The sequence below is a fragment of the Periplaneta americana genome, chromosome 3 (genome assembly GCF_040183065.1).
Source record: "Periplaneta americana isolate PAMFEO1 chromosome 3, P.americana_PAMFEO1_priV1, whole genome shotgun sequence".
In the NCBI taxonomy this organism is placed as follows: Eukaryota; Metazoa; Arthropoda; class Insecta; order Blattodea; family Blattidae; genus Periplaneta; species Periplaneta americana.
This window is the reverse complement of record NC_091119.1, coordinates 112,795,890-112,802,529: the sequence shown is the minus strand read 5'-3', so window position 1 is coordinate 112,802,529 and position 6,640 is coordinate 112,795,890. Positions and strand designations below refer to the sequence as shown.

Here is a 6,640-nt window from a genome sequence, read left to right as displayed (position 1 = left end):
ATAATGATATTCAATTAAGTACTATTCTTTATATTATTATTAAATCCGAATATTATATTTTTATTGCTGTTATATTTTCTCGGACTTTCTTTATTCGGGCGTTTAGGATTTGTAGGCAATTTCCAACACCACTTCTCTGGTTATTTACTGTAATATTATGTTCACAATGCAAAAAATCCTGAAATTTCCATAATAACTGCATCAATTGAATAATTTTATTGGCATCAGATCCAATTTTTAATGTCTCTTTAAATATTTATTAACAAGTTCAATTCTGTTTTTAGATGTAATGTAGGAATGACTTCTATAGACTATAATACAGTAGTTTAGGCCTAGGCCTATGTCGTTGTTGGCGTTGTCGTCGTCTCCTTCTTCTTATTCTTCTTCTTAATCATAATCATGATCATCGTTGTCGCAGTTATTTCATACTTCGTAATTTAGAGTAGCATTTCTCTATTGAGATTTAATATACCACTTTAAGTTAACACCTCGAACATGGGGCACATTTTAGTCCAACGAATCCTGCATCCTCTAGTGTGATTTCATCAGAATCAGAAATGCATTCTCACTTTCAAATGTCATGCCCGTCATGTTCCAACAGAGCTAATGCAAGCTAGCATCAATCAAAGGATTACGTATTGCACGCATTACCCATCCACCACTGTCCGATTTGAGCTGAATGTTACATATCTACCTTCAGAACAGGTACAGTTTGGCAGTTGGTTCCGTGGTGTAGTGGTTATCACGTCTGCTTTACACGCAGAAGGTCCCCGGTTCGATCCCGGGCGGAACCAACAGGAGTTTTTTTCGTGAAATCACGATATCCAAAACATTTGTCTAGCTTATACATTTATACGTAAGTCATTTTCTCGTTTAAATATGACATTTCAGAATGCAGGAACACAAGATTGTGAATTTTATCTTTTCACTATACGAAAAGTGTAAAAATGTGTCGTAGGCCTACTGTAGTGCTACAAGAAATTGACTTCGATAATTTTTTTAAAATTATTTTCCACTCAACAGTCTTCGCAAATTCTCGAGAGTCCATATGGCTTTGTGGCTCAGTCAGCTAATAACTTCTCAAAATCCGATTTCCGCCAGTTTTTCTGGCTTTTGTGGTGGACAAGTCGGCTCTGAGTAGATTTTCCTTGGGTAGTCCTACTTGGATGTTCACTATCATTTCCATTTCAACTATTAGTTCTAAAAAAGCGTCTTACGATTTTTTAAATCAAGCCCTTGTCCACAACTCTTAAGTGAATGAATGAATGAATGAATGAATAAATGAATGAATTAATTAATTAATTAGTTGAGATTTTCTGTGATCGTTTGAAGGACGTTATACAGTCTTCCTTCGTCGTATTATTGTGGAGTCTTGTACCTGAAGACTGACCAAAAATATTTTGTACATATTTTTGTCTAATAAAATCCTATGTTCACTGCTAAACAAAAATACATAGCTAGTTGTAATTTTCAAGTGATAAGAATAATATTATGGAGTTATTGTAGAATGCCCCGAGAAAACCTATTCCAATACCGTCTGGATTTGAACTTGCGTCTCTAATGTGCAAAGCTGTGACTTTTGGCCAATATTTTATCTGGCTTATGGTTACTAAATTACAAACATATCAAATAGCTCAATATGTAATTAATATCAAGTTAGCTATTATTATTATTATTATTATTATTATTATTATTATTATTAATTAGTTTAATTTGAGTTATCGCAGCGAGATTTCACATAATTATATCATAGATTCCAGATTTCGCTCGCGAAGTTAATTAAATAGTGTTCTGGTGTCAATATATCCCTCAATAGACAGACAGCCAGGTATAATATAAATTGAAAAGCTGTTGTGTAGGTAGTTCAGAATGTACGGTATTGTCTCGCAGAACGTTTGCAGACTCGCACAAGAAATACGAAGGAAGTGCCACGCCCAGCACTTCCGCAACTGCCGAGTACGCGCAAAGGAATCTGACTTGAATTCAGCACATCGACCGCTGAAAGGAGAATTTCAATCACCTGACTCCTGTGTCCATTACCATACAAAGACGGCACATCCGCTTTCCCCGTTCTTTTCCCTTATTATCAACAGCATTAGCAACAAAGAATTTCATCAGGCCTACAGGCGAACATCCACCGCCCCCTTTCAAGATCAGCCAGACACCAATGCTAACAACCTTTCCTTTTTCATAGTGAGTCATACTAGGCCTATGTAAGCATAACAGAAAGAATTGCGATGTTGCAAAAATTCGGTTTCGAGACATTTACGAAGTATTTGGTTTTTCCGCGTTCCTAATCAAAAAGAATTATTGGCCATACCGTCTGTCTGAAATCTAACTGGACGGATTTTGTTCATGTTCAGTATCTAAGACTTCTGAGAGAGGTGAATCATTATGACATAGCACTGCGACGAATGTTGATGTATTGCGGTAACTCACATTTTGGCGCATTTTCACCACGCAGGCGGACTGCTCTAAGGTCCACTGTGTATCCTGCGGTCTATATAGGCATCTTGACATGCCCCGTAATCCAGTTTGCTCCGCACGTCGGAGAACTGATGGAATGAGGTTGTTAAAAAAACATTAAATATTTTGAAAGGTGGTAATATTCATCAAACCGAGGGAAAAGGTCTAATAAACACGGGTCCTAAAATTAATATCTCACAAGATATGAGTATATGATCATTAGAGACAGGATTTTAAAGGGAATCCCTTTTTTTATTTCAACACGAAACATGAAATAATTAATTACGATGTTCAAAACTATCTTCCACCGACCAAATTATGTGGTTTGACTTCCTTTCCCCCCCCCCCTTTTTTAGTCAATATTCGCTTTTTTCCATTTTTTTTAAACATCTCTTATTTTGGTTCTTTTTTTGACAGAATATCGCAAACATTTAGATAATTTTCCCATATTTTTTCCGATAGATCTATAACTTCTTAAGCAAGCGAAAATTAATATCGTTCTTCTTCTGATTCCAGACATTGAAAGACTAATGAAGTGTAATGATTTAGATTTCAGAATAAAAGGAAAATTTTCACCTCTGGTTTCAGTTGATGTTGAGCGATCATTTTCTGTTTATAAAGACATTCTGCATTCAAACAGGCAGAATCATATTGAAACATATTGAAATGTTGAATGTGATCAAATACAACACTTTCCTTATGTTGTGAAGCGATAAATATAAGCTTGTGCGTGCTATGTGTATCCATGAATGTGCTAAAGTGCGTTTTCAATTAAAATAGCACATTTTTGAAGGAGTAAATAGTTAAAACATAAAAATTGTTTAGTCACACGTTAAAAAGTGTTAAAATTTTAAAGAATGTATATACCTTGGACAGAGGCCCGTTTCTACGTGATGTTACGTCTTCATCAGTGTCTCCTGAGTAGTTCAGGAGACACTGATGAAGACGTAACATCACGTCGAAACGGGCCGTCTGTCCAAGGTGAGACACTGATGAAGACGTAACATCACGTCGAAACGGGCCGTCTGTCCAAGGTATATTACCTTCTTTAAAATTTTAACACTTTTTAACGTGTGACTAAACAATTTTATGTTTTAACAAACAAAGTGTTAACGTGAACTATAATCAATGAGTAATATGGTCCTTTTTAAGTCCTCTTTTTGACTATAGGACCTATCAAATACAACACCTTCCTTATGTTGTGAAAAGATAAATGTAAGATTGTGTGTGCCATGTATATCCATGAATGTGCTGAAGTGAGTTTTGGGGAGTAATATAGTCCTTTTTCAAGTCCTTTTTTTGGCTATAAGTTTTCCTTTGTTCTTTTTTGATGAAAAATGTTTCCTTTAATATCCGGTCTCTAATGATCATCAACATCATAGATGTTCAATGTGATTTTCATTTAAGAAAAGAGGTCGTAGTATTAATCAAAACAAGACAAAAACGTCTAATAAACAGGGGTCCTAAAATTAATATCTTCCGAAATATGAGCACTAACTTGTTCATCAACATCATACGAGGTGCTCTATGTGTTTACCGTTCCTTATACTACGTCTTAGAGAATTACACCTTGTTACCCTTTTGTTTACTGCATTTCCGATATGATACTGTACAATATACCCAATAAGAAGCAAGCAAAGGGTTCACATCAGAAGATACGCTGTTCCTACAATACTAATTTCCTTGTTTCGTATAAAATTTTAATTTCATGATTCATGTTTTTTTCTTGTTTTGATTAATACCCCATCTCATAGAATATTGCATTATGTAATGGAAATCACATGAAGCAGCTTTGATGAAGAAGATGACACTGATGAACAAGTACTCACATTTCGGAAGATATTAATTTTAGGAACTATGCTTCTTAAACTTTTTTCTTGTTTTGATAAATACTGCCACCTCAAAAAATATTCAATGCCTTTCTTTAACACCCTGTATTGAGTTAAAGGGAGAACCCCAAGAAGAATCCCGAATCGCGTCCTTGTCCATTAAAAGTGCCATTACTCATTCATTAGTCATTACGCGTCAATGAAAAATCGCATGCGCATCGGGATTCGAACTCGGACAGGCTGATGATACAGCTAGTTCACGCAGTCACCGTCAGAAGCCGTATCTACGGATAACTACTAAAATATGAGCATTGAGCTTCCCACGGAAGTAGTTCATAAGTTCGATTCCTGAGTGGGGAATAGAAGAAATGTATCTCTCGTTCCCTGGGCTGGGTGTTTGGTTTGGAATGACGAAGTTTTTATATATTTATTTGAAATCATAAACACTCAAATTCAACCAAACAATTTTATTCGTGATTTCATTTATTAGGTATGTAAAATAACCTTACAAATAACTTGTGTGTAAAATGGAACTTTGTTGCATGAGTGGAAAGATTTTCAGCATGAGCCGTCCGCGTCGTGTTGAAAATATGCGAGTGCAAAAGTGTTGGCGCTACACACAATTTGTATAGCCTACTTAATTTTATTTACTGCCATAAAAACAGGGGTTTTCCAAACAGATTTGAGTACGGTATGAAAAGCAGGCCTTTTCTAATATCGTTAATTAAAGGTACTTTATCGCACATATGCGGTAATAGTTATTAAAAATGACATTTTTGTAGGTTTTTATACGTACTCCAGCATTATAAACAGTCATCATCCTTAGTGAAAATCATGCATAATAGGCTATACCACATTATTGTACCAGTGCCGTAAAAATTACCATGCCAACTAAAACTGAGCTTCTTTTATGAGGACATAACTTGTGCCATGAGGTTAATATTATGAAACGATTTGCCGTGCAGTAGGCTAATATTAATGTATTATACAATTGTTGTCATAGCAACCCCTTTCTTCATAGACCATGATATCAAACTGCCTAACATTATAAATCTGATGTTATTTCTTTATTGATTGTTTGGTAATGTTGTCGTGCAAAAAAATAACGTATGAAACACGCTTATAATGTTGTACAGTATGTTACTACACTAGTCAAAATCAGTAAACTAGCTTCGCTCGTTCCCTAATATTGACTCGTGCCATATAGCATAACATTATAATTATACTTATTTCATAATATGTTATTATTTTGTGAGCAGAGGTGTTTGTGAAATGAGGCCGCAGGCTGAGTGGAGCGAAGCTACGAACAAAATACTAGCCGTTCGTCAGTGCTGGTATACACACACTTCCCCCAACTTCTCCACTGCTTTATTCCGCCTCAATTAGTCGCACAGGTATGTCAGTAGTAGAGCACTCGATTGCAGATTGAGAGGTTCCCGGTTAAAATTATGATGATTCTACTTGTGTCGTACCTAAAGACAGATTTGAGCATAAAACTTAAAAGAGGAATTTTAAAGTTTTGTTTTAAGCCAGCTTACTGTGAGTTTTCACCAAAAGTTGTTTTCAGAAGGGCAGTTTCAAGCAAGTTTAAAAAGTCAAAATCGTAGAATAGGTCTACTAAAATAATGTTACAGCTATTTTTACAATTTCTTCTACTACTGTTTTAGATAAATCACATATACATACAACCATTAAGAAAAACTAACTTAATAATGATTTTATTACAAAATATTTGTCAGTTCGGCAAATAATAACGCACTATTACAGTATACCTGTAGAGCATTAACTGCGTTCTGACACTCCCAAATAAAATGGTTTGAGCATGCCAATGAGCTGTATTTATTTTACGAGTGGACGTAAATACTATCTCTAGACCTTAAAATTGTTGTGTGAAGAATATTTATTTTCATTTGGAGACACACCCGCTAATTCTATATTAATTTTCTGTCTCATTTTGCTCTATTTCTGTAACTGCTGGAGTTAGGTTAATATTGTAAAGAAATCGCATACATATTTTTAAAGTCAAGATTTTTTTCTTTTTAAATATCGATTGGAAAATAATATGATTGCCCATAAGAAACAATAATTTAATCATGTAGGTGGGGAAACATTGTGTACAGGAATTTATTTATCATTACCTTACATACAAAATGAAAACAGTGCTTTATGGCTCATTCATGAATAAGCCAGATATATTTGATAATTTTCTCCAGGAAATGGTATTATTGTTTTGCAATTACATATTTTCCTTTAAGATAAATAAAATGAAATAAGGAATGAAACCCACAAGTGGACTACTCGCAACATCGCGAACTATATATACAGCGCGCTCGCAGGCAGATGCT

At 34.9% G+C, this 6,640-nt stretch overlaps 1 non-coding gene across 1 annotated transcript; it reads left to right on the top strand.

The window, feature by feature from the left end:
• Positions 1 to 721: 721 nt before the first annotated feature.
• On the top strand, positions 722 to 794 carry TRNAV-UAC (transfer RNA valine (anticodon UAC)). Its single transcript has one exon. It is a non-coding gene; the product is annotated as a tRNA-Val (tRNA).
• The last annotated feature ends 5,846 nt before the right edge of the window (positions 795 to 6,640 follow it).